The following is a 27,674-nucleotide window of genomic DNA, read 5'->3' on the forward strand; positions in this document are numbered from 1 at the left end:
GCCAGTCTGTGGTATGCAAGACCTGTTTCCAATAACAACTGAAGAAGAGGATTGCAGTGACCCTCCTTCTGTGGTCCTTAGCTTAGTTGTGAAATTAACACAATCTAGAACCCCCTGAGAAGGGGGTCTCGGTGTCTCAGTGAGGAATTATCTGGACTAAGCTTTTCTATAGGAGGTTATCTTTTTGTTTGTTTGTTTGTTTGTTTGACTGGCTGGCTGGCTGGCTGGCTGGCTGGCTGGCTGGCTGGCTGGCTGGTTGGTTGGTTGGTTGGTTGGTTGGTTTTGAGACAGGGTTTCTCTGTGTAGCCTTGGCTGTCCTGGAATTCACTATGTAGACCAGACTGACCTCTAACTCACAGAGATCCACCTGTTTCTGGCTTCCAAGTGCTGGAATTAAAGGCATGTGCCACTACCACGCAGTCAGGGGATTATTTTATGTTCATTGGATTGGGAAGGCCTTCCCACTGAGAGCGGCACCATTCCCTAGGAAGGGGATTGTGAACGATGTCAGAGTGGAAAGGTGAGATGGCACAAGGACGCATAGATGGCTTCACTGCTCTCTGCTCTTGACTATAGATAGGATGTGATCAGCTGCTTTTGCTCCTGCTACCTTGGTTCCCCTGAGTGATGGATCATAAAGTGGAATTGTGAACCAAATAAACACATTCTCTCTTAAGTTGGAAATAAAGCTAACATGCTCTCCTAATCTCTGAGGAGGATCAATGTAGTAATAAGAAGCAGGGGGGCTGTGTTCCCAGCACCCCGGCCGCCTGGCTAGCTTATGCCCCAAAATAACAACACACAAACTGTATTCATTTAAACACTGCTTGGCCCTTTAGCTCTAGCCCTTATTGGCTAATTCTGATATCTGGATCAACCCATCTCTAATAATCTATGAGCACTGGTCTTACCGGGGAGATTCTAGCCTATGTCCATCCTGGGTCGGAGCTTCATCGCGTGTGTCTGCCCGGGAGCGGGGCATGGCGTCTCTCTGAGGAGTCTGTCCCCGAGAGGAGAGCTGTCGAGTCTCTGAGCTCACTTCCTCTTCCTCCCAGCATTCTGTTCTGTTTACTCCACCCACCTATGTTCTAAGCTATGAGCCCAAGCAGTTTGTTTATTACTTAGCCAATGAAATCAACAGATTTCATTGATATATGACACTCCCACCTCAGATCAATGTAGTCTGGGGTATCCTTGTTGGAGTGATAACCTGTGCAGTCAAAGCCACTCAGAGTCATGGACAGGAAGGGCGGAGAGCCCCATCTATGGGACCCGAGCTCACCCACACCATTATTTAACCACGGTGTCCTCTAACGCTGTGGGATATGCCTGGTTTACTTTTCCCAGACTTCTTTGGTCATGATAACGTACTTTTCTGAATCTATTCTGTCACGCCCTAATTTTCAGATAGACCCAGGCTTAGTCAGTTTTGGCAAATCTAACTACTTTTGCATTTGGTTTAGTAGAGACTGTATTAGTCCCATAAGCATCAAAGACATGCAGGACAGGTTAAAATGTCTACATCATCTCTCCAAGATTTTGTCTTATTCTTTTTTTTACAGAGCTGGCACATCAAACATGAACAAATATTGGTTGAATGAAAGAATAGAAATCAGACAGTGATGAGTTCATGATGGTCCAGACTTAGGGATTCTGGAAGACTGAGTTGTAATCGTCCAGTAATTAGGTATGTTCAGAAAAGCAAGAGTAATTTGTTACCTTATTCATCTTGTTGTCAGACATCAGTCAATGTCATCTTGATGTGTGAAGATGTCAGGAAAAAAGAAACAAACTTAGAAGGTTAGATAGCTGATAGAACATATTTTTTCTGTTTGAAAATGTACAGTTTTTTAATTCTCTGTTCTTTCCATCACAAGGGCCCATGGCCCTTTGTATAACCCCGACTTTCAGGCTGAAAAATGATTTTAGATTAATGGATTCTAGAAGTTTGAATCAACTAACGAAGAAGAAGAAGAAGAGGAGGAGGAGGAGGAGGAGGAGGAGGAGGAGGAGGAGGAGGAGGAGGAGGAAAAATTCTCAGATAGATGCCAAAGAAGAGAATACTATTTGCCATTAGAGATGCGGTAAATGTTGATCATGCACTTTGGATGTTATTATTATAATTATTAGTGTTTAACTTTCAATTCTTTTCAAACTCATGTGTTGAGATGAAAATCTCTTACCTTATATTTCTTTTCCCCTTTTCATCTCAGCAGTTAAGAGGTGGCAGACTGGAGATGCTGTTCTAGTTGTCATGGGAACTGCTCATCAGAAGCAAGAACTTAAGACCCTGGCAATGGGTTGAAATGACTGAACAGTTGTGAGCGCTAGCTCTGGTTACGGTCCAGAAAACCAACTGGGAAAAACTAGGCCTAGGGAACCACACATATGTCCCCAAACTCTCACATCTCCAACTCCTACGCATGCCCTTACCGCTGACTTAGAGAATTACCAAGTGAAAACACTGGAGATGGGGAGGCAGAAGTCCAGCCACGAGGCAGTAGCTCTGACTTCCCTTTTGGATGTAAGCTTCTTAGGAATTACTCTGCTGTGACCGTGGTTTCCAGGACATGCCAGGCTTGCTCAGATACCCTCTGAACTGCAAGGCTGAGTTTTCCAGGACATGCCAGCCTTGCTCAGATATCCTCTGAACTGCAAGGCAGGCACGTACAAGATGTGTCATGGACCAGGCTGTGCCCTGTGCTCAGCACCATTTGAAGGCATGAGCTTGAGGAAGGCCACTTATCTTTTTGTCTTTTTGTGAGCTCATCTTCCAAACATACATGTCTGTTTCAGGCTGTCTGGACATAACATATTTGACTTATGTAGAAGACACAGCTATCAGAAATAGCAATGCCCTCCTCATGCTATGATTGAGGGACTAAAACATTAGACAACAACAGAGACATTTTCTGCACACATGAGGGCTGATAGCCACAGTAATTAGAGAATGCCTTTGTCATTGCTGTTTTGGTTTTGTTGCGAGTCTCACTATGTTAGACTCCCCCAGGATATAGAAAGGCAGAATTTGTGTATTTGAATGTTTTGAATTTAAGAAATAAGAAATTATAGATTCAGGACCCATCTTTGTGCTTCCTGATAAAGAAAAGAAACATAAAGACTTCTAGATCTTTTATACCCACTGGTGAGTATATATTTGAAAAGCAGGGTCTTAAATTCCAAACTCTGGTATTCCTCTTGTAGGCTTGTGAGGCTTTTGGGAAATGCAATCTCTCTGAGCTTCCCTTTTTTGATCTATAATCTATAGCTTGGAATGGTACCAGATGGGGATGTAGCTATTTCTTTTGAATTGAAACCTTCTCTGTACAGGGAAGGCAAACGGGCTTACAAGAAAGTTACAATAATCTCCTAAATTATAAGCTCATCCAGTCCCTCCTTGATGTCTGTAAGTGTTAACCAATGCTGGGGTAGAGTCGAGACTCTGATGGAGCTGCCTGCAAGTTGTACAGAGAACTCCCATGGTTCAGAGTGCTGTGGCCCACACTGCTATAAGTCCAGTGAGGTCATGGCTTGCTCAGCTACACCCGGAACAACTGTTTCTTTGGTCGGCTGGTGGTGTCCAGTCTGGAGTGCAGAGATGTCTGTTCCCTAGGAAATGTCACGCAGCAGCACCAGGTGGGGACAGAAAGAGGACTGAGTGAAACACCTGTGAAGTGTCGACAGTGTGCTGGGACTGGTGTGGTGGAAGGTTTTCAGCTTTGCTCTCTCCTTCTCCTTCAATTTTGATTCTCAGCTCTTCTGCAGCTTGACCGCAGGAGTCCCTGTGTATCAGCACAAATCAGAATCTTGCTTTTAGTCTCACTGGAGCTGCTGATTAGCACACCCCTATGTCCATCTCTCGGTAAGTGCTCCTCGAGACAGTCATCATCACACGGTAATTGGTGACAGTCCATTGCATTTTGAAAACACTCAGACTCAGCATTAACCACAGAGGGGAAAAAAAGCAAGTGTCAACAAGCTTAGAGTGGCAATTTCACTAATATGTCCAACGATCATATACAAAATCAGAAGAAAGTCTATGCTTGGCCAGCACATGTCTTCTGAGAGAAACACTAGGCCAGGTGCAGCTGCGTGGGCTTCTAATCCCAGCATGTGGGAGACAGAGTCAGGTATATCTTCATGAGTCCCAGGTCAGTCAGAGCTGCATATGGAAACCCTTCCCCAATCAAAAAAAAAAAATGTGGGGGTCTGCTCATAATCCAGCCTGCCTTGCCCTTGAACACATGACTTAGAAGATTTGTGAGGACTCCCATGGCAGAAGTTTGACTCCTGTCCCTGAAGAAAACAGTTTCCCTTTCCACCTTAAGAAGACATTAAACAGGGGCTAGGGGTGTGGCTCAGTGGGTAGAGCACTTGCCTAGAATGTTCAAAAGCTTGGGTTCCCTCTGCAGCAAGGCGTACAGTGAGCAAGGTGGGACACACCTGTGGCGCTAGCAGGAAACTAAAGGATCAAAAGTTCAAGGTCATCCTTGGTACTTAGCAAGTTCTAGGTTGGGCTGGACTAGATAAGATTCCATCTCAAATTTAAAAAAGAAAAGAAAAGATAATGTTAAACACACAGGTTTTTTAATAGATGAAGGGATGGATGTGCAGCTCTCAGGTCTGGACTGAAATGCCGGGATTTCCTCAAGAAGCCAGTTTCTGGGCGCGAATCTTGACCTGGAGCTTAGATGCACATGATTTTGTGTATGAGAAGCGGATGTTTCTGAGGTCATCGTGACACCACATCTGTCCTGGCGCTTGTCTCAGCTGTCCCATTTCCTGCTACCCTCCTGAGGGAAGTGAGAAAAGCTATTTACAAATGAATTCCTCCCTCCCCTCCCTTCTGTCCCGGCTTTTTTCCTTTTCTTAGATTCCAGCAAACCCAGCAAAGAGCTGACCAGGAGAGGGAAGATGTCGCCTTGGCTAAGTTAGCAGAAAGATAACTTGGATGCAAGCAATTCGGACTCCAGAGACATTGAGCCTAGCAAGAGGCGTGGAGGTGTCTGAGCAGCCACACTGTCTCCACCACAAAGTCTAGGAATGTGGAAGGGATGGAGGCCCTTGTGCTCACGGATAAAAACCAGGGAACCAAGGTTGTTAAACACCCAGGGCCGTCTCTTCACAGGGAGAGAGGTATAACCTGTTTTCTACCCAGAAGGCTGGGAGTGGACGTGGTTTACAGTCTGGTGACCTCTCACTGTCTGTGTAGCTGAGACCACAGCAGATCCTCGCCCCACCCTTATCATGAGCTTATTTTTCTCAGTCAGACTATAGAATCCATCTTTATGGAAGATGTCACCTGTACTTTACAAAGAGTTTTGATATAGTCTTGTCTTGAGCTCTGCTGTGCACATGGGATTGAGTTATTTATCACCATGAGAATTTTCACCAAACTGTGCTGTGCTTAAATATGTCTGAAGTGAAGTGAACTATGGAGGGTCAGACTCTCAGAGTTTGAACCAGTCCTGGCTACTGAGTCCTGCTGAACCGAACGCCTTCTAGGCTCCCTGGGAGTGTGGCTCTGCTACTTGGCTGGCCATGGTGTTAGCAGAGAGCCCTGTGTAGGAACAAGTAGCAAAGACGTCAAGGAACTGGAGAAAGCAAAGTGGGGTGGTTTCTCGAAGCCATGCTATAGGGAGTAGAAAGAGGGGAAGGGCCCTGTCCCAGTGAATCAGGTTACAGGGAATCAAGGAAGCCCTAGGACTTTAGTGGTGGTGAAGGCAAGAGACTCAATTGCTTGAGTGCCATGTGAGCATGAGGAGAGCCTAAGTCAAAAGCAGAGGGAGGGGAATGAGGGGACCAGCTTGGGGCAAGCTGTCCGGCCCAGGAATTTATGACTGATTAAAGGCTAGAGTGAAACCCACACAGCAAACAGCTCTAGCCACGACATCTGCTGTGAAGAGGACAGTGACCTAGAGCAGAGTGGTCAGGTCAGCACATGTTTCTGCATAGAGCCCTCAGGGTAGGGCTGGTTTTTCTCCAGCCTTATCTAACAACAATGAGTCAATCAGTCATAGGCTTCAGAGGTGGGCAGCTGGGACTGCTTCTGCCAGAATGCCCTGTTCTCACGGTCACAAATATGACACCTTGGCTGAGGCCCTCTTCTCCTGTCATATGACTTTGGCCTGAAACATTTATTCAAATAGCAAAACACTAAACCAGGGCCTGAATCCCCAAAGACCTTCTGGGTGATTGTGATGGTTAGCTTTCTGTCAACGAGACACAATCTAGAATTTCCTAAAAAGAGAGTCTTAGTGAGGAACTGTCTTCTTGGGCTTGGCCTGCAGAAGCGTCTGTGGGAGGCTATCTTAAGTTAATTGATATGGGAAGATCCAGCCTACCATGGGCAATACCATTCCCTATGCAGGAGATGTAGAACTACACAAGAGTGGAGAAATGGAGCTAAGTGCAAGCAAGCAAACATGTATGCACTCATTTCTCTGTGCTCTTGACTATGAATACAATGCAACTGGCTAGTTGAAGTTCCTGCCTTGACTACCCCACAATGATGGACTGTAACCTGGAATTGAGGGCTGAAATAAACACCCTTTCTTTCTTAAGTTTTTGGGGTTTTTTTGGTTTTTTTGGTTTTTTTTTTTGGTCATGGTATTTTATCACAGTAACAGAAATGAAACTAGAATGGTAATTCATATTTTATATAGGTCCCAAGTTACCCATAATCAAAAGTAGTTAGTAGCCTACATACGGTAAATCCTTCCCCAGTTCCAAGACTTCAAGGTCTTGCTGTGGATACTGACTCAACTCAATAGTTACTGAGCATATATTATATGCCAATTAAGGAGCAGGGATTTATGGGAATTCAGATGAGTAGCTTCATTGGTTCAAACATAGCATTAATAAGGCCAATGACATGGATTTATGTATTGTGAGCTAATTAGCATGAATTATATAGTACTATTTAGGCATGGTGGTATTACAAGTCTGTAATGATGCATATTTGCCCCATGTTTGCAAGAACCAGGCAGATTCTCTTTCCCAAGGATCTGACTCCCATCCAGACACACAGTGACTTGAAGACTGTTGTACCTGAGTCCAGCAGAGGCTGTGTTCCATGGCTCCTAACACCATGACCCCATCATGATGGTACATGGGTTCCTATGTGGAGACGCTGCCAGTGGACCTCATTCCAGACTCAATGAGGCCAGTGCTTAACTCTTCCTTTAGAATCTCTCCAACAAGTCCCAATTTCTCACTTGAAATGAGTTTTTGCTTCAAGCCAAAATTCTTACTTGAGTGGGCAAGAGAGGAGGAGGGGAGAGGGAGGGAAGAGAAGGGAAGGAAGGAAGGAAGGAAGGAAGGAAGGAAGGAAGGAAGGAAGGAAGGAAAAAAGAAAGGAAAGAAGGAAGGAAGGAAGGAAGGGAGGGAGGGAGGGAGGGAGGGAGGGAGGGAGGGAGGAAGGAAGGAAGGAAGGAAGGAAGGAAGGAAGGAAGGAAAGAAGAAATTCTCAACCATCTCTGGGTGGAAGTGTGGGCTAGAGCACCCTTTACTCACTAATAGGCACGCATGCTCCTGAACCAGACATAATTTAATATGTACAGAGTATTTAATCAGAAAGGTATTTATTACTTTAATACAAACTCAGTCAGTGTGGCCTGGTGACACACAGATTAGCCATGCCTTCTGTAACCCTTTCTCTCGTACAGAGAAAGAGCATCACCATAGACACAGCTCAGTATATGTTTACTCATAGATTTCTCAATACGGGATCCTACCGCACACAGTTACTAGACCTTTAATGTTAACGCTATACAAAGATGCTTTCCCCATCACATCTAAACACTGGCCTCGCTCTTTTAAACGGCTGCATACTATTTTACTTTTTATAGCTTTCCCATCTAAACGGACAGATAGTTAAGCACTTCCCAGTCTTAGCTAGTATAAAACAGCACTATGGTTTTCAGGCATGCCGGTGATGAATATTAGCTAATGACAGTAAAGTACAGGAAGAGAGCATCCTAGACATTTTTACCTTGTAGAATTTCATATTCGCGTTGCTTTCTGTAATACTTGCTGTGGTTTCTCACTGGAGTCTGTGCCAGGCTTTTTTTTGGGGGGGGGGTCGCCAACCAGTTTCCAAAGTATGCCAGAGACTTCTTATTAGTTATATATGCTTGGCCTAGCTTAGGCTCGCTTCTGGCTAGCTCTTTTAACTTAAATTAACCTGTTTCTCTCTTTTTTTTATTTTCCAAGATTTATTTGAATTATAAGGACAATAAATGAATGTGAAAAAGTAACTAGAAAAATATTTTAAAATGGCATGTTTTTGGCTATAATAATCTTTTTTTTAATTATTTAATGGGAGGCAGTGGCGGGGAGGAGGCAGAAATCTTTAGTAACCTGTTTCTCTTCATCTACCTTTTGCCTTGGGGCTTTTTGCCTTTCTTTCTTCTGTATATCTTACCTTCACTGCTTCTTGTGTCTGCTGGCTGATGGCTGCCTGGCTGGCCCCAAGCATATCCCTCTTTCTCCTCTCTTTCTTTTCTTTCTTCTTCTCGTTCTTCTCTTTATTCCTCCTTCCATTTATTCTCTCTGCCTGCCAGTCCCACCTATCCCTCTCTCTGCCTGGCTGTTGGCCATTCAGCTTCTTATTAGACAAATCAGATACCTTAGGCAGGCAAGGTGAAACAAACGCAGCTCATCTTTATGTAATTAAACACACATCCTTACAAGATCTCCTGAGTAAATTGGGAGCATGGGGACCATAGGAGAGGGTACAAGGGGAGGGGAGGGGAAGGGAGGGGAATGTAGAAAAATATATAGTTCAATAAAAACAATAAAACGCACACATCCTTACATCGTTAAACAAATGCAGCATAAACGAATGTAACACATCTTTACACAGTTAAAATAATATCCACAATAGCAGTTGTTTGGTGAAAAGATGACAGGGCCTTGGCCAGCAGCATTTGGGGAGCCAAGCCTTTCCCCAAAAGCAGAGTTTTGACAGAAGCTTTTCATCTGGGGCTCTCAAGGTGCATTAATAATGTGATGCTTAGGATATGTACACACACACGAGTTCAAAGCTTCGCACAGACTCTAGTTACCTCTCCCTACACACTGGGATTCCACCTGCCAAACAACAAACACACACTCAGTTTTCAGCTGTGACCCACTATTGAGCCCCTCTACAAACTTTTTTTTTCTTTTAAGACTGGGCCTTTTTTTTTTCTTTTAAGACTGGGCCTTATATAACCCACGCTGGCAGTAGTAGATATCTAAGGACGACCTGGGACTTCTGATTATTCCTTCTTCCATTTCCCAAGGGCTGGGATTGCAGGCATACCTCACCATTCCCAGTCTGTAGTCAGTACTGGAGCTGGAATCCAGAGCCTCATGCATGCTAGACAAGCACTCTGCCAACTGAACCACATCCCCGGCCCTCCTCTTGCCATCTTCTTACAAATATGAGCACAGGTGAGCCGACCACTGTCCTTTGTTAATTCTTGGAGCAACGGAAAACCCTCTATGACTCAAAGAGACTTCATGATGTCACACTGGCTGTGGAAGACATGCCTGGTCATGCTGTAAACCTTGTCCCTGCTCTTTCTGAGGCAGATGTACCCAAAGGCCTCTTCCGTTCGACTCAAAGACCCAAGGTCACAAACATCTGGAAGGAAATGTAAAAGACAGCTCAGTGGTAGAGTTCTTGCCTAACGTGCCCAAGGCAGCCTCCATTCGCTCCCACTGCCAGGAGTGGATCTGCTCACCGTGTCTTCCCTGCTGTGACAGACAGGAAAGCCCTTGGAACTGTGAGTTAGCAAAAATCGTTCCTCTCTGTGCTGTTTCTGTGGGGAATCTTGTCACAGCAATGACAGACTAACTAACACACGCCCTGTGCATGCAGCAAACCACAGCCGTGTAGCCAGCTACACTGTTATTGGATGCAGTGGTATAGTCATGTGTTCAATGTGGCTCTTGTTCCTTCTTGTCCCCATGGAAGGGACACAATTCTATTTTGTTTCCACAAAGCCGTTTCTATTTCTGAGCTCTGTTTCTGACCCCTGTGGCTCTGTATCCTGTGTGTCATCTCTGCCTACACTGTGTCTGTCTGGAGAAGTCCACTTACTCCCCGCCTCAGGACCTGGCATTGAGGCAAGACAGAAAGACAGCAAAAGTCAAGGGGACATGGGAAAGTAGTAACATCCCCACCCTGAAGTTGAGTTTGTATTTTCTGCTGGCTTAGAGTCAAGACATTTCAACCCAACTGATAAAACCGAGATTGCCTACAAAGCTAAGGCTTGCTTTCCTAAAGATGCTAAAATGCAAACATTGCTGAAACGAGTCCAGAATGCCTCCAGCCTTGCATTTAACTTGTTGTTGTTACTCTAAGGCTAAACCACGCCTCTCACAAGGCCACCTCACAGTTGTCATTAGCAAAAGAAAAGTCTTTACGTAAAATAAGTAAACCCACTAATATATTTTCACTTTATTTATAAATCTTGCTCCATTTTAAACTTTGATTAATCTTTAAACCTTGTTGAAAATTATTTACACACACACACATATACACACACTCCATTGTAAAGACATGTGAGTGTGCCCCTCCCAGATCTCTAGTGGGCCCTGTCCTTCTCCTAAGTATCTCTCTCCCTCTCTCCCTTGGCATGCCCCTGACTACGTCTATACTAAGATTATTTCTATTTAAATATCGTGCCAACTAAGCAGGACTGGGACAACATGCTAACATGGAAAGGGAGGATTTCCCAGGACCCACTTCTAGCTGAAAGACTACAGACAACTAATGAATGCTGGGAAAAGGGAAATCAGTCTGCCCCAGGGATGTCCAGTTCGGAGTGGTCAGCCTTGAAACCATATACACACCACCAACCGAAACAGACTCGACAGGTTGTGTTTATACATATTTATCTGTGCATACACATACATATACACATGTATATTATGTATGTAACAAGACTAATCAAAGAAAAGCTATAAGTAGAGAGTGGTCAGTCATGGCAGAGGCTTGAGGAAGAGCCACTGGGAGGGACTAGATGAGGTAAAGGGACGGGGGAGAGTGATGTAATTCTATTACAATTAAAAACAGACTAAAAATAAATAAGTAAATAAATAAATACCATGCTAATAATGTAGTCTCATGTCTTTTTGGCTGTGAGCCTGGCCTTTGATGTCCGAGCCATCTCGCCAGTCCTAATTATGTAATCTAAGATGATTCCAATGATGATTTAACTGTTAATGTGGAAATAATGTTTTTCTGAATTCTTTTTTAAAAATCTTTTTTGCATGCATGCCTGTGTATGATTTCTGGCGCATGACACGGTGTGCCTATAAAGATCAGAAGACGTCCTAGCCTTGATTTCCACTTTCCTTGAGGCAAGGTCTCTGCTGTTTTCTATGCACACATAAGGCTAGCTGGCTCTTGAGCTTCCCCAGGATTCTCCAGTTCCATCACATTCCCACTGTGACTCCACTGGGATGACAGATAAAAGCTACTACACCTGCATATGTGTAGTCTCTGGGAATCCAAACTCGTGTCATCACGCTTGTGAGGCAAGTGCTTCACCCTCTGAGCCATCCCCGTCTCCCCACCCCCTAATGTTTCTCAACTCTTAATGTATCACTCCAGGCACAGTGCTAAATGTCTTTCTGTATTCAGGACTCATACTTGGCCTGAAATTCTGTTCTGCAGTGGCATCAGTGGCAAAGGTCTGACCTTACCAGAGTAGAAGTCCCGAGGAGGGAGACTCCTCCGGCTACTAGTAGCAGTGCCAGGCTGTGTCTCCTTGACATCCCTGGCAGAATGATCAGAATCCTTGATAACAAGTGTTCTCTGTTTAATTATTTTCATCCTGGGCCAGGAGAGATGGCTCAGAGGCTAAGAACACACACTGCTTTTACAGAAAAGTTCAGTTCCCAGCACCAACATGGGGAGGTTCACAACTGCCTGCAGCTCCAGCTTAAGGTACATCTGATGCTTCTGGGCTCTACAGGCACCTCCACTCACACGCGTACACACGCACACATGCGCACACACGCACACATGCACACATGCACAAACATACACATGCACACACACACACGTGCATGTACATAAATAAAAACTTTACATTAGTTTCATCCTAACGTCTTAGAATTGGAAACAAGAGAGATCACAGAAAGGGACGAGGCATCACAAACTGTAGTGAGTGTACTTATAGCTCTTTGGACTTTGAGACTTTTCACAACTGCTGACTCTGGCCTTCTGCAGCCTCCTCCCGGGAATGTGAGCCTCATATGCTCTCAGTGAGGGCATTTGATGTGACCTTTGATTGGAAATGTCCAGACCTCTGAAAATAACCTCCACAGAGGGAGTCGGCCAGTTCTTAGCATTGTGCTAAATAGTGTCTGAATTGTTCTAGAACACAGAGGTCAAATGAAGCAGCAGCAGGAAATTAAGCAGCCCCGGTGGTTATACACTTTAGAAAAACACATGACAGGGACTGGGGAGATTGCTCCGTGGTTAAAGTGCTTACCCTGTAAGCATGAGGACTAGAGTTCAGATCCCTAGAGCCCATGTTCTGTCTGAACATGCCTAGAATCCACCTGTAATCCTAAAGTCCGTAAGAGAGAGCCAGGGGACCCTGGAGCAGGCTGGTTAGTGATACTAGCTCTAGCAATGAGCTCTGGGCTCAGTCGAGAAACCCCGTCTCGGTTAATAAAGTGAAGAGTGTTAAATCTCCACATGTGCACATATGTGTACCCACACACAAGTCAACATTCATATATACATGCATACACATCACACACAGGTCTCTTCTCTCATACACACAAAGGAAACGGAAAAGAGCAGAAAACTGGGTCTTTACACCCATCTCACCTAGTTGTAACCTTGTTGTAACCAGGGAAGAGACCTGGTTACAGCTAGAGATGTTTACTTGTCCCCTGAGTTTAAGATGAAGTGATAGCTTTGATGCTTCCATAAGCCCAGTTTCTGAAACTAAAATCTAACACCCAAAGTGACTGTATTTGGAGGTAGGTCCTTTGGGAGAAAGTGTCCATGAAGCCTTTGTGAGTGGTTTTGTATGATATTTTAATTGCATTCGGATGCTCCCAAAACTGACAATAAAAATTTGCTTTGAATCAGAGAGCAGAGCTAGCTACTAGCTGATCAAGATTAACCATAGAGGTTTTGGAGGAATGAGGACAGATGGACAGGAAGTAGTAGGATGGGGCTTAAAGAGGATCTCACTCTTTTGGATGGAGGAATGAAAGAGAGAGGAGGTCACTGGTCACTTCTCTGCCCTTTCTCTGATCATTCAGGTTCTTACCCAGATATCTGACTCCTGAATTTTGTTGATAAAGAATAATTAGATAAACACATCCAAGTGGGATTAGAGTTCTTATGAGAAAAGTTCTGATTGCTACCTAGTGCTCACCATCATCACGTGAAGACTCAGTATAAAGTCATACATATAAAGTCATGAAGTGTGAAGACTCATTATGAAGTCAGCGATCTACGATCCCTCACCAGACCCCAACCGTGATGGCTTCCTCACCTTGGACGTCCAGCCGTCAGAGTGTGAGGAACAAATATTTTGGATTTAAGCCACCTGCCCTATAGTAATTAATTGTCGCAGCCTGAGCTGATGAAGACACCATTTGAAACTCTTGTAGAAGAAGATGGGATATACATTAAAGATTAATAAACTTAAAGGCTACGTGTCTGTTATTAGTGTACTACAATAGTGTAACTGCTATCAGCTTGGATCAGAGTCTGGAGGAGGCTACTGAGATCTCCAGATTCTTTCATCTGAGTACGAGGATTATACCATGGACACGTGGAGAGTAGTAGAAGAGGAGAGAGATAGCAGCAGCTTATTAGAAAGCAGAAAGTCGGTCACTCCCCAGAATGGAAGTGATCCACAGAGACAAGAGAGATTCTGATGATCTCAGACACACATGGACATGCCTTTATACATCATTCAGGTCACTGGGGCTCATGGGGGGCCCACATGCTTTCTTGTGTTTTGTGTAGCCTTCAATCAGGGAGAAGGTTTTCTTTCGTTTTTTCTTTCTTTCTTTCTTCCTTTTTTTTTTTTTTTGGTTACTTTTAATGCCTCTGGAACCCACTCTTCACCTTATGCTCCTCCCTTGGAACTCATACCAGACAAAAACAGAACAAAGTACAGACCAAGTCAAATCTGACTCTGCTGGACTGAAGGAAAGAGAGTCTCCTGACTTTTTCTTTCAAGCAAGGTGCAAGGATTTAGTTACACAAGGTCAGTGTGTAGTTAAGTGGTGGGACAAGAAGGAAAGACAAGGGAAATTCATTGGGAAGATCAATGTCTTAGTAAAACAACATAATTTTTCAATTTACAGGTTCTATTCTAGAGACTTCTGTAAGTCTGGCCAGCAGTGGCTTGACTTGAGCCTTCTCCTCCAGGGACACAATAAGTCTAGGAAACAGAGTCTGAGAAACAGGACTTAAACCTACCCAGTCTTGCAGCCAGCTTGTCAAAGTGGCTAAGGGGTTTCCCTGTGAACTGTCCCTGGTAGACAGATAGGCATTGGTTGGAGCCTTCATTACACTTGGGAGAGTCCCAGAGGACATAAAACCTTACAAGATTGGTAATGAAACCATTGAGCACTGGCCAATGCCACCTGATTCAATAAAAGATCATTAGTGATTGGGGTCCTCCAAGGCCAGAAAACAGGGACAACTACTGCTCTGACTTGACAAAAATATCAGGCTGGGCTTCTCTAATGAGAGTCTCCAAATTCTATGAAGCTACTTGTAGGGGACAGACACAAACCCCTTCTTCCAGACTGGTCCCCTTCTTCCTCTGATCTTGACCTCCAAACTTACTACCAGCCTATGACTTTGAACCTGCTGCATCAAAGGTCAGATGACCCTGGCCTCCAATGTGGCTCTTCTCCCCGCTCGTTTCCAAGTTGTTCTGGGTTTTTCCTCAGCCTACCCAAAGTATCTACATAGCTATAGAAAACCGGACACGAGGATGGCGGAAAACAGAGATGGAGTTAAGCGCCATCACAACACTCTAGGGAGAAAGGCAGAGGATGCAGGTGATCATGGAAAAATTAGCAGAATGAAAATGGATGCTTCAGAAACAGAAAGGTAACAGGAGTTGAACGTCAAAACCAAGAGTTCTGACTCTCCCATCAACAGAGGAATCAGGAAAGATTCTCTGTACTGAAAGTAGCTTGCTTTACAACCGCAATTTAAAACCACACTCCATTAGAGAGGGGTGTGCGAGTGGGTCACTCTAGAGAGGAAAATGGCGTTCGATGCCCTTCAAAGAAAGCTAAGCTAATAACCTTAAGGAAAGGAGGCAGTGGCTGTGCAGAGGTCAGCAGAAGGGAGTTTCCTAAACGCACATGCACTTTAAGATAGAGACTGAAGAAATACACAAGGCCACAGGACAAGCATGTGTGCTTCCCAGCTTTCCCCTCCACCTCATCTGGGGAGCCCTAGGAGCGAGTCTGACTCATTCAGGGCCCACAGAGCCTGTCCTTGGAGGGACACTGAAATCACTTGGTTCCACTGTGGTTTAGAATCACTGCACCTGCTCCTGAATGGGATGGTGTCACTTGTCACCCTTCACAGACAAACATAGACATTGTAGTGTGTCACATGCACGCTCATGTACACACATTTACACACACTATGGAGTTTTACACATATGCACAAACATACACATATACATATGCATAAAAATATATGTGTAAACTTTAGGGTGGGCAGGAGAATTGACCCTAGAGGGGCTCCCAGGTGCCCAAGCTGAGGTCCCCAGTTAGTTCCTTGGGCAGCTGAGGATAGGGAACCTGAAATGACCCCATCCTAGCGCAATACTGACGAATATCTTGCATATCATCTTAGAACTTTCATCTGGTGATGGATGGAGATAGAGACAGAGACCGAGACCCGCACTGGAGCGCTGGACTGAGCTCCCAAGGTCCCAATGAGGAGCAGAAGGAGGGAGAACATGAGCAAAGAAGTCGGGACCGCGAGGGGTGCACCCACCCACTGAGACAGTGGAGCTGATCTACTGGGAGCTCACCAAGGCCAGCTGGACTATTACCAAAAAAAGCATGGGATAAAACTGAACTCTCTGATCATGACGAACAATGAGGGCTGATGAGACGCCAAGGACAATGGCACGCAGTTTTGATCCTACGCAAGCTGCTGGCTTGGTGGGAGCCTAGCCAGTTTGGATGTTCACCTTCCTAGATATGGACGGAGGGGGGAGGACCTAGGACTTACCACAGGGCAGGGAACCCTGACTGCTCTTTGGACTGGAGAGGGAGGGGGAGAGGAGTGGGGAGAAGGGGAGAGGGGTGGGAGGAGGGGGAGAAGAGTGGGAGGAGGGGGAGGGAAAGGGGAGGCTGGGAGGAGGTGGAAATTTGTTTTTTTTTCCTTTATTCTTTTATCAATAAAAAAAAATAATCAAAAAAAAATAAAAGATAGAAAGAAAAAAAAAATATATGTGTAAACAGTAAAAATATACATCCACATACATTCACAGTATGGGTATCACATACACACATATACAAACACACATTCACAGATACACACATACATGTACATATATATACTCACATGCATAAATATACAATAAAGTATCACATGCACACATATGCACATACTCAGTTATGCATACCCATGCATGCACAATACAGAATGTCACATGTACACATGCACATATGCATAGTCATGTATATAGACATACATGTGCACATGCTTGTAAACATACATAAACACAGACACACAAGCATACACACACACATTGCAACAAGTCAATGATGCTTTTAAAGGAGCAGGTGATGAAGACATCTCCCAAAAGGAGCTGTGGGTTTTAAAAGCATGATCAATGTGCCACTGCCTACTAGCACAAATGAGTTAAAGCAAGGCTCCAGATTGTTCCTATCGGTACGTGCTTGTAGACAACACAGTGAGTAAGAACACTTTCTCACATCTGCCGGGCCTCAAAAAAGTCACTGAGAGCCTGTACTTGGCTCTGACCCTGACCTTGCCAGGGTCACCAAAGACAGACAGAGGAAGCCAGGGGTGTTTCAAGGTCCTTGGTCATGGACCTCTGTTTAGGAAGGAAGAAGAGGAATAATCAAGCTGACCTCCAAGCAATTGAGTCCACAGGAAAAAGCAGTTTGCATTAGCCAGCTGGGTTGCAGGGAGACCAGCCCCCACTCCTCCAGTGGATTTCACCTACAGAAGCCTGGGCTGTCTGGGAGGCTTACAGAGCAGTAGACTTAGCTCACAGAGAGACTGAGTCATTGTCGATGCCAGGCAGTGCATTGCCTGGAAACACTGGGGAGATGCCACTGGAGGCTGCCTGGAAACACTGGGGAGATGCCACTGGAGGCTGCCTGGAAACACTGGGGAGATGCCACTGGAGGCTGCCTGGAAACACTGGGGAGATGCCACTGGGGGCTGCCTGGAAACACTGGGGAGATGCCACTGGGGGCTGCCTGGTAGAAGCTCCACGAAGGTGGTGTCCTGATGGAGGGGAAACCTAGCAGGGTTCTGGGATTGGAACTTTAACACACTGAGATTTTTCTACAAGAATTGAAAAATGTCAAGAGGTGTTGGATCAAAGTCAGAGTATTGACTCCAAGGCCAAAGATGTTTTTTTTCCACCTAAAGCATAAAGCCTTAATACCCTTGTGTTTTTTAAAAGTTGGCAGAAACATAAAAGATTTTTTAATTAAAAATTAAGTTATCAAACTTGTAAAGTACCTCAGAAGTGACTTCATCTAAGCAAGCAGAAGGCGGCCTTCTATAGCTCTCAGAGAAACTGAACTGGAATAAAAGGGGTTAAAAGAGCAATCTGTCTACATACTGGGTTAAAACCACTCACTGAACATAGACCAGGCCAGAGTGTGTATTATAAATGTCACACGTAGACATCTCGTATGCTTAGGGTCTTCATTTTGTCTACGAGCCTGCTGCTTGTTAGAATTATCATGAGAACTTCTGAAAGTCCCAACATTCAGTCCGCGTGATGAGGAGTTCTCATCAGGTAGAGGTGCGTGCTGCGAAGCCTGATGACCCGAGTTTGACCCCCAGAACCTACATGTTGGAAGAGAGAAACAACTCCTGAAAATTACCCACTGACCTCACACATGCGTGTCCACACGCACACACGCATGCACGCACGCATGCACGCACGCATGCGCGCACACACACACAGACTTAAAGGGGGGAAACACTTCTTACAGCTGGGGCTGGGATTTCAACTGCCCAGGGCTATACCTACTGGAAACTGGGAGTTTGAAATCTCCAACACTCCTGGCTTCCCCTGTAGAAAGGCAGAGACACAAGCAGCTGCTTCCAGCTCATCCGGGCAAGGAAACAAATTCCCATCAGTTCCCGTCAGTCTCAGTGTCCACGTGACACAGGATCTTCTTCACCAGGTTGCAGTGAGGCCCCTGTAGAGGGAGAGGATGTGACGGAGAAGGTTGTGGGAGAGGAAAGCCATTCTCAAGTCTAAGCTTGTCCCAGCTGCCACCACCACCAGTCAGATTTGGGCAGGAGCATTGTGGTCACAGGACATAAACCCGTGCCCAGAACCACCCTGAGAATACATTGTTTTCCCCACCATGAAGGAAAAGTTATGTGTTGGTTTCTTTGAGCTGTTATAACAAAATACCACAGACTGGGTGCTTAAAGTTTGCTTTCTCTTGCTGTGCTAAAACACCATTATGTCTTCAATAAAAAATATATTAGTCAAAATTTTTTAAATTTATTTTTTAATTTTCTGTAACCTAAGATGTTAGTTATTAAAAATATTAGATTTCATCTTTATGCATGATTGTTAAATATGATAATCACAATAAAATAAATATATCAATTTTTATAAAGATACTTGCATATAACCTTTTTATCAATGAGTTAAAACTAATTTTAAGTTTTTATAAGATGACATAAACACTGGTTGCGATTAGAATGAGTATTTCATAATATGATTTTACAATACAGATTTTTAACTCCCTCTTCTGAAAAACATAGCCACATAAAACTTTTCCGTGTGCACTTTCTGCTAATGTTTCTTGGAAAGGGTCCCTGTTACATCATTTAAAGGCACTGGTGTTACTAGGAAGCAATACTTCAAAAATAGCTGAGGAAAAAATAAAAATTTCATAAGAAATCTAATTTTAGCATTCTGTATTTCCTAGTGGTCATCTCTGCTTTGTTTTTAGAGTCTCTCTTTAGTAGTCAGGATGAGTGAGGCAAGAGTAGTGAGCAGGTGTCTCCTTCTCCACAAGGCCCACCCTTCCCATAGACAAATCATAACCTCCATTATGGGGAGTGTTCTGGAGCACCGTTCTCTAGTTTTAAGAAACATTAGAGCGAGCCAGGAGGATAAGAAACTTAAGGGTTTGGGGTACCTTTTTGGCCTGTCCAAAACCCTCTGCCTCTGCCCAGAACTTGAGGATTTTACATCTTGGGGTGATGTACCCAGATAAGGTCTGAAATGGGAAAGGGAGATGGGGAACCCAGGTCCATGCACTAGCGCAGAATTTCTCAGTCGAGAAGGTTGACCATCTGGAAATATACTTCCTTAAACTTTATCATCATACCCTTTAAAGACATCGCGCAGCCCTGGAGGTGAGTAGAAGAGGATGGCTAAAAGGTGGCCAGCACACAGATCCAGTCCCAAGAGGTGTCACTAGCAGGTGACTGTAGACAAGCTAAGTCTTGCTACATCTTTTTTTTAATGATAAAATGGAAATAGAATATATCTCCTAAATCTATAGTGGGAATTAAACAAGGTTGCATGATGTCCCTTGGCTTAGGATGTAGTCACACCCTGATAAATCTAACATAAAAAGACGTATGTTAAAAATCTGCTTAGGGGCTGGAAAAATGACTCAGCAGTTAGGAACACTTGCTGCTCTTGCAGAAGACCCAGCACCCACACTGGGTAGTTCACAATCACCTCTAACTCCAGCTCCAGGGGATCAGTTCCCTCTTCTGGACTATGCCTCTGGGGACACCTACACATCTCTCTCTCTCTCTCTCTCTCTCTCTCTCTCTCTCTCTCTCTCTCTCTCTCTCTCTCTCACACACACACACACACACACAAGCGACAAATTGTTTAGATGATGGTTTATTTAACAAATATACCCAACCTACAGTGTACCACCTCTAGTCTAACTTACCTTAAATATGCTCAGAGCACTGGCATTGGGCAGAATCATTTAAGACAAAGCATATTGCTAACAAAAGTGATGAAAGTTCATGTCCACACACCAATGGGCATTTCATGCACATGACAAGATGAAAAAGAGCAGTATGAGACACAGCATTTAAAAAAAATGCTGCCAACATGGTGACCATAGACCGTTGGCTGTTAGCCCCCACGATCTAGTGGCTGACCAGAAACTAAGAACCAATACTGTTGCCAAATATGGAAAGGGAATATTGTTGGGTATATTGCCAGATTGTGAAAACATCAAAATTTCAGGTACATTTTCTACTGAATACATATCAGTTTGTGCCATAGTAAGTTTAGAAATCATGAATTATAGCATTGTTAGGTCAGAAACTATCTGTATATGAAGCAATGAATCTGTTAGCTCAATAACACACTGATGGAAGAAAAAGCACTCACCCTAGAGGAACTGACCACTGGTAGAGTGTCCGTGCTCTGCTGGACGGTCTGTACCCATGCATATATGGACAGCACTAATTGGACCTAATGGGAGGAAGAGGAAGAAGGTGACGATGACAAAGACGACGAGGACAATGACAATGATAACATGAAGTAAAGTTGGGAATGGCTGGATCCAGAGGGATCTGGAGTAAGTTGGAGGGAAGAGACGGTGATATGATTATATTTCATTATATATGTGTATGAAAGTTTCAAAGAATAAATTTTTGATTATTTAAAAAGAGGGCAGGATGAAAAAGGTCAGGGGTGAGAGAGTATAGGGACGGATTCGAGAACTGCGCAATAAATACGGGCGGTAATTACAAGGGATACAGTTCACTGCCTTGTCTGTCTGTATTCCCACCTCTCGCCTCAAATGGCAAAAAGAGGTAGTATGGAGTCAACTGAGAGCATCCTAAATGCCAGACTTAGGGCCTATAGGGAGGAGGCCATTGGGGTCAGAACTGATTCAGAGATCTAAGCCTGGGAGCAGGCGCTTGACTGCAATGCAGGAAGACTTATTCCTTCCTCATTCCTCATTACACGGGAGTTGGATGTGCGAGGATGCACTTCAAGATAAAGTTAGAGAATGTTCCTAGGCCAACATTTTCTAAACAGTTTTTGGCTTCACTGAAAAATTCTTAAATTAGCACATACATACCACAAAGGAGTCCACCGTGGTAGGACACACTTGGAAAACATGAATACTGTGTCTCTTTTGCAAGTTGCAATATGCATTAACATGCTGAAGCCCTGGTATGTCCCAAGACAAACGAACCCTTTCGTGTGTTCAGAATTTCTCCTATTATTGTCAGCACGATATTAGCTTCACAGTGCCCATATTTATAAGCTTGTAGAGCGGGATTCTGCACAGCCTAGATTAGGAGATGGGTTTTTGGCAATTGAATTATAGTTTCAACTGGGGGCTTGCAGAGAAGCGGGAAGAAAGGGGTGGAGAAGCACGGGGTTGCCGAGAGCTTGGCTCATGGTGTGAGAATCCAGTCTGGCGGACCGCAGAGTCCTGTAGCTTCGCTATAGAAAATTAAAGGAACAGATAAAAGAGTATGGCACTCTGAAATTTGGCAAGAGTGGCAAACACTTTTTCTTGAAACTAGAATCCTTTGAAGTCTTTAACTATTCAGAGTCTCATTGCCAGCTCTTGTAAGAGGCAGAATTGCACACTGCTCTCTGCTTGTTTTGGAAGATGATGCTGTGGTTCTGGCAATGTTGATCCCCAAAGGGAGTGGCACTATTAGGAGGTGTGGCCTTGAGTAGGTGTGGTTTTGGAGGAAGTGTGTCACTGTGAAGGTGGGTTTTGAGGTCTCATATATGCTTAAGATACTGTCCTCTGCAAACCAAAACTACTGGGGCATTTCTCCAGAGTCTCCATTTTATTTCAATGATGATTAATAATTTCAATGGCATGAATAAACTACAAGTAGCTCTGAAATGTCAGCTTGGTAATTTCGTGAGTGGAGAGGGATGGTCTCTCCATGCATGCGCAGTCCACTCATTTATACAATAAATGCTACACCAGAGGGCACTGGTGACGTTTAGGGCAGCAGTCCAAGTCAGAGACTGAAATACATGGGGGAAGTCTTGCCCAAACACCTGTTCCCACATGACCAAATCTCACACATCCTCTACGGATTCTCTGACCAAAGTTTTGATCCACTTGAAGATTTGAAAGTAAAATGAGTCCTAGTTTCTGCTTTGGGAGTGACTTAAGGAGACCTACATTTAATTCCTCCTGTGAAGTGTGTTCAAAGACACCACAGGATCCCAGGAGCAAGGGGTTCAGAGCCTGTGTGGGCTGGTAAGACATAAAAGAACTGGGGGGGCAAAGCTCTTCTATCTTCCGTGTGCCTCATGGAGAGGAATAGGAATCGAAATTGAGGTACAAAGCCAAACACTGTGGTTGTTTTCACTGTAGCAGCATCCAAACCAGCCTGAATCCTGCCACTGTTCAGACACGTGTGGTCATCATCCTTCAGGTGCAAGCCTCTGCCTTGCTTATGGGAAAGCACTTGGTAGGCAGGCATTTGTCTTGTCTTTCATTGCCATTGGGCAAAGCTAGAGAGAAAACTAAGAGCAGGGAAGTTACTAGGCACACCGGGGAGGAAGGAAGCGAGCAGCTAATACTTGGGTTTGGCTTTTGCCTTTGTTCACCGGGAGATACTGATGTGGAGATGGAGTCTCTGGTGCAGTTTCCATGCCAACAAGACAGAGTTCTATAGATGTGAGATTAAATACAAAGTAGGGGAAACTTAAATATTATGCTTTAAAAATTGGCCCTTCATAACACATATATTGCAATGATATCACATAAGAACCAAAAACAAAGGACAGGAAAGTGTGCCTTTCCTTCCTCAGATACAATCACCTCTTTTAGGAGGTGAGCAAAGGCACTGAGGCCTGTGGGTGATTGAGAAACATGTCAGGACAGTCACCTCCATGAACAGGGGTATTCCAGACAGCAAATTGCCTCAGGGGGCAGAAGTGCTGGACACAGAACCTCAACAAGGGCTCAACAGCATAACAATGATGAGGTTCTGTCTCCTACTCTAGTCAAGAGCCCTCACCGTTGTCTTTCCTCTTCTTTGCACACATTGGACCTGACTCCGACACAGCCCATCCTCTCTGCATTGATGACTTCACCGCCCACTCGTTGCTCTGTGTTTCACAGCTTTATCTACCAATCCCTTCGGTGTCCTCAGATCTGTGCATCTGCTTCTGATTTTGGACAGCACTGAGACTTTTAGTTCGTCACAGCCTTTCTGTTGGAACGCCAGCATTTTTCCTTTGGCTGATGTGATGTTGAAGGAAGAGTCTCAATCTAAGTTTCTGGCTTCAGGAGTGTTGACTCAACACAATTCAGGGATAGCTTCGATCCTGTCAGGAACAAAATCTCTCTGGTAGTGACTCTCAACAGGAGTAGCTGTAGAAGGACAGCCAAGCTCTCGTGAGCCTCGGTCCAGTCCTCCCAGAGTAGGAAAAGGGCTCTCAGTGGGAAGCTGCCCTCCTTGCCACACTCATCTGACGCATATCCAGGGAGCGAGCTTTCCTTTCACATCTGTTTCTTCTTCATATTGGCAAACAAGGCCGAAGGAGGATGTTCCATCATAGAACTGGTCAGCGTTTCGTGTTTCTGCCACGGGAGTCAGGAATGTGAGAAACTAAAGGGCTACAGTTTAGAACTTAGCTGGAGGCTTCCTCGCCCAGCCTGGGACATCCAAGGTTAGAGCCGGGGCTCAGGTTGGCGCTGTTTTCATGCTGTCCACATGAGGGGTCAGCGAGCTTGGGAGTAGGATTCGTCCCTTCGTTGCTTCTTTGTAGTGAGCACAATCCCCCTCCCCACCCCTGCACCCCAAGGGCACCAAGCAGAGTATGTGATCTGGGAAGAAGACACTGTGCAAGACAGCCTGGTTGTGACGGCAGCACAGAGGCTAGGAGAGCGCCTTCTTCCTGCCAACCCATGCCCTCCACTTGTCACGTGTCTCTGGGCAGGCCTCATGTTATTTCTGCCTTCTCTTACCCACCCTCCTACCCCACATTGGAGTCCCCACTTTCAATAACCTCCCAGCTCCAGGTCCTGTCCTCTGTCCCGCACTGGGACACATAGTTCTTCTCTTCCCTCAGTTGCAGTGTGTAGCAGCCTGGGGAGGTTCAAGACCACTGCTCAGGACCCTGTGAAGACTTCACGCCCCTCCTCTCTGTTTCCTAGGCCTGGAGCTCTCAGAGTTAATTGGGTGACTCTGCCTCATCCTGCACACAGGTCCAATGGGACCATTGTTCTTAGGGAAAAGAAAGGGCAAGTGTTCTGCAAGACGAAAGGAAAGAGGCCCAGGCACTTTTCAGTGCAGCTTCTTGTGACACTTTGTGAATCGAGAAGGGATAAACCAGTTCTGCACCTTAAAATTCAGCCCTTTAACTCCTGTCATTCAAGGAGAGGCATTTAGATGGCCACTCTTAGGTTATTAAAAGCAGTCATTAGTCCTCCCAAACCTGGCATCAAAAGGTCGAGCGCTTTCTTCTCCTTCATTTGGATTGGCTGGATGATCAGCCCCTCCCAGCTACCCCACCTCCGCCTTCCCACCTCCAGAATGTTTCACTTGAAGAGGATCAAAGGCCAGCCTCAAGGAAGATAAGAAGTCACACAGGTAGAACAGCCCCCAAAATGAAGAAGAGGTTCATGCCAGCTCTGAGGAACCTGCTTCCCATGTTTAACTCCAGGTTCCCAAGGTATCTGTCCTAGTCAGCCTAGAAGACACTGTATTACTTTATCTAACGTACCACCAGAAGCCACACGGTGCCACTTGGTGCATTCTCTTCTTTTAAAGCCGATTCAGTATTCCAAGGGAACTAACCTCCTCCACCATGTTATGAGGTGTATGTAAAAGAACTTAGAGGTGTGTTTCAAAACCGCCACGTGAGTCAGTGCCACCCCAGCTCTCATGGAAAGTGAGTAAGAAGCTTGAGAGAAAGTTCCAGTGCACCAGACTCTAACATACTGCAGAAGCCATTCCTACGCACTTGTCACTAACTGGCCTTGCTTTCCATGCAGACAACTACAGACGATGGTTCGGAAAGGGTGCTGAGCATTTCCGAGACGTGAATGGAAAGGCGTTGTGAGAATTAATGACAATTCTTCCAAAAGCAGAAGAGTTAACTCCCGTAGGACTTTTCAAGCAGAGGTGACATTTCCCAAGTGACTCCAAATTATCATTCTTCTTCCTAGCAGTGGTTTGAGAAAAAACATTTATAATGGGGGGGGGTGTAAACTTGACACAAGCTAGAGTCGTCAGAAAGGAAGGAGCCTCATGGATCCATGAGATCCAGATGTACGGTGTTTTCTCAATTAGTGGCTGATGGGGGAGGGTCCAGCCCTGGTGGGTGGGCTGAGGTTCTATAAGAAGATCACCTGAACAGGCCACGGGAAGCAAGTCAGTAAGCTGTTCTCCGCCACAGCCCCTGCGTTTGCTCCTGCCTTAGGTTCCAGCCCTACTTGATTTCATGTTCTGACTTCCTCCAATCTGGAAGTGTAAGCCAAATAAAGCTTTTCCTCACCAGCTTGCTTTTTTGATCATGGTGTTTTGTCGCAGCAAGAGACACCCTAAGACAGGAGATCTCTTCAGCCACCATGACCAGCAGAACAATGATCTTTGGAGGGCTAGACGGCAGCTCTGTCCAACAAGACACAGTAACCGGTGTTGGTTCAAACTTCAGGAGTTTGACCCTGAGAAGTTTATGTTAGGCTTATTTAAGCGCAGCACACAATTTGGTGAAAATCTTCCTGGTGGCAAGTAACTCAATCCAGTACACACAACAAAGCTTAAAATGTGGCTGACACCCAAACTCCTTGTAAAGGGCATGTGACATCTTCTATAAAGATGGGTCCTCTAGATGAACAAGCTCACAAGAAGGGTCTAGGGAGGGCCTGCTGTGGTCTCAGCCATAGAGAACACAACGGTCCCCACCAGGCTATAAACCATGCCTGCTCCCAGTCTTCTGGGTGGAAATCAGGTTGTACATCTCCCTCTTTGTGTGTTTAACACTCGTGGTTCTCCTAGTCTTTATCTGTGAGTCCAAGGACCTCCCAGCTTCCCTCGTGTTCTCTCCTGTCTTCACGGACGAGCCATTCAAACCTGAGTGCTCTTTATATTGTTTAGATGGAACCCCTAACCAGGACGGAACCTCGTGTTCTGATCAGTGTGGACACGAAAGATAATGGAATTTAAGCCATAGGTTCTGAGAATGTACGAGGGGTTGAAGGGCAAAGTGGATACATGTCTGGGGTTATCTAAAATTATCTCATATCTTCACAGTGGGAGGTTGGCCCGTCTGCCAATAAGAATATAGAGAAAGAGAGTGATGTTAGAGTTTGTGTTCAAAATAACTATCTGTTGCTATTGGTAACAAAGTCTCAGTGAACTGAACTGTAGGAATTCATGGCCCTTTTTGACTTTCAGATGGTTAAAGGTTTTAGAAAAGGGACTTGGTTTATTTTTGGTTTTTATAGTTCACATATTTCTCAGAAGGTCAGTAGGCCTTGGGAAGGTTTACAGCCTATATTTAGATTTTGAAAATGATGTTTTACACAAAAATGTTGGGGAGTTAGACAAAAGCTAAACCTTAAAAACCGAATTGGAAGACAAGTAACGAATGTATCAGCTGTTGACAGAGCCTGTCACCGTGCGGGTGCTCGTACTTCACGGGGCCATTGCTCCTGCACCGTAGACCTTTCTAGCACTCTCTTAGCAGGGTTGGCTTTTTCTTTCTGTCTTCACACTATGTTCACCCTCCGGACTTGAAGGAATTGGACCAACCGAATGTCAACATTCCAGGGTTTTCCTTTACATTTGCAAATACCAACCATATTTGACCCAAACCGATCTGAACCAAAAAGAAACCCATCAGCTCGTTTCCTTGGGAAAATCGGAAGTTCAAGCGTGGAGGTTCAGCTGATTGCTGGGCCTGATTTTCTAAGCATCCTCTGCGTCAGCTTCTGTGTCGATTCCTTTCTCTGGTGTTCTTTGTCCTTCTTTACAGCCCCGAAACAGTGCCGCCTGGCCTGGAAACATGTTCCCGGAATATTGGGTGTCTTGGGACAATGAAGGCTTTCTCCACTTAAGGAGCTAGGGTCCTGGAAAAAAGTCCAAAGGCCTCTAAAGCCAGTGGCTTTCGAGTTCTTGTCTTGAAATTTTGAAGAATAATTCACAGACCACAGAGGGTGGGTTTTAGACAGATGTTTATTACAGATTCTTAAGCTAGGATGCGGGGGGAAGGATGGGGGAAGGGAATAAGAGAGAGTTTGAAGCTCCTACGTAGCAGGAGGGATCGGTCTGGGTACTTCGTAAAGGACTGACTTATGGAAGAAACTGGTTGACATTTAAGAGGAGGATGAGCTGGTAACTCCAGGCACTGTCTCTCCATCTCTGTCAAACTTCTAGGCAGAGGTACTCATTTTGGAGAAAAGGAAAGAAACAAGAACCAGAGCTCTCTCCTGGCATGTTTGTTCCCCAG

The sequence above is a fragment of the Microtus pennsylvanicus genome, chromosome 10 (genome assembly GCF_037038515.1).
Source record: "Microtus pennsylvanicus isolate mMicPen1 chromosome 10, mMicPen1.hap1, whole genome shotgun sequence".
In the NCBI taxonomy this organism is placed as follows: domain Eukaryota; kingdom Metazoa; phylum Chordata; class Mammalia; order Rodentia; family Cricetidae; genus Microtus; species Microtus pennsylvanicus.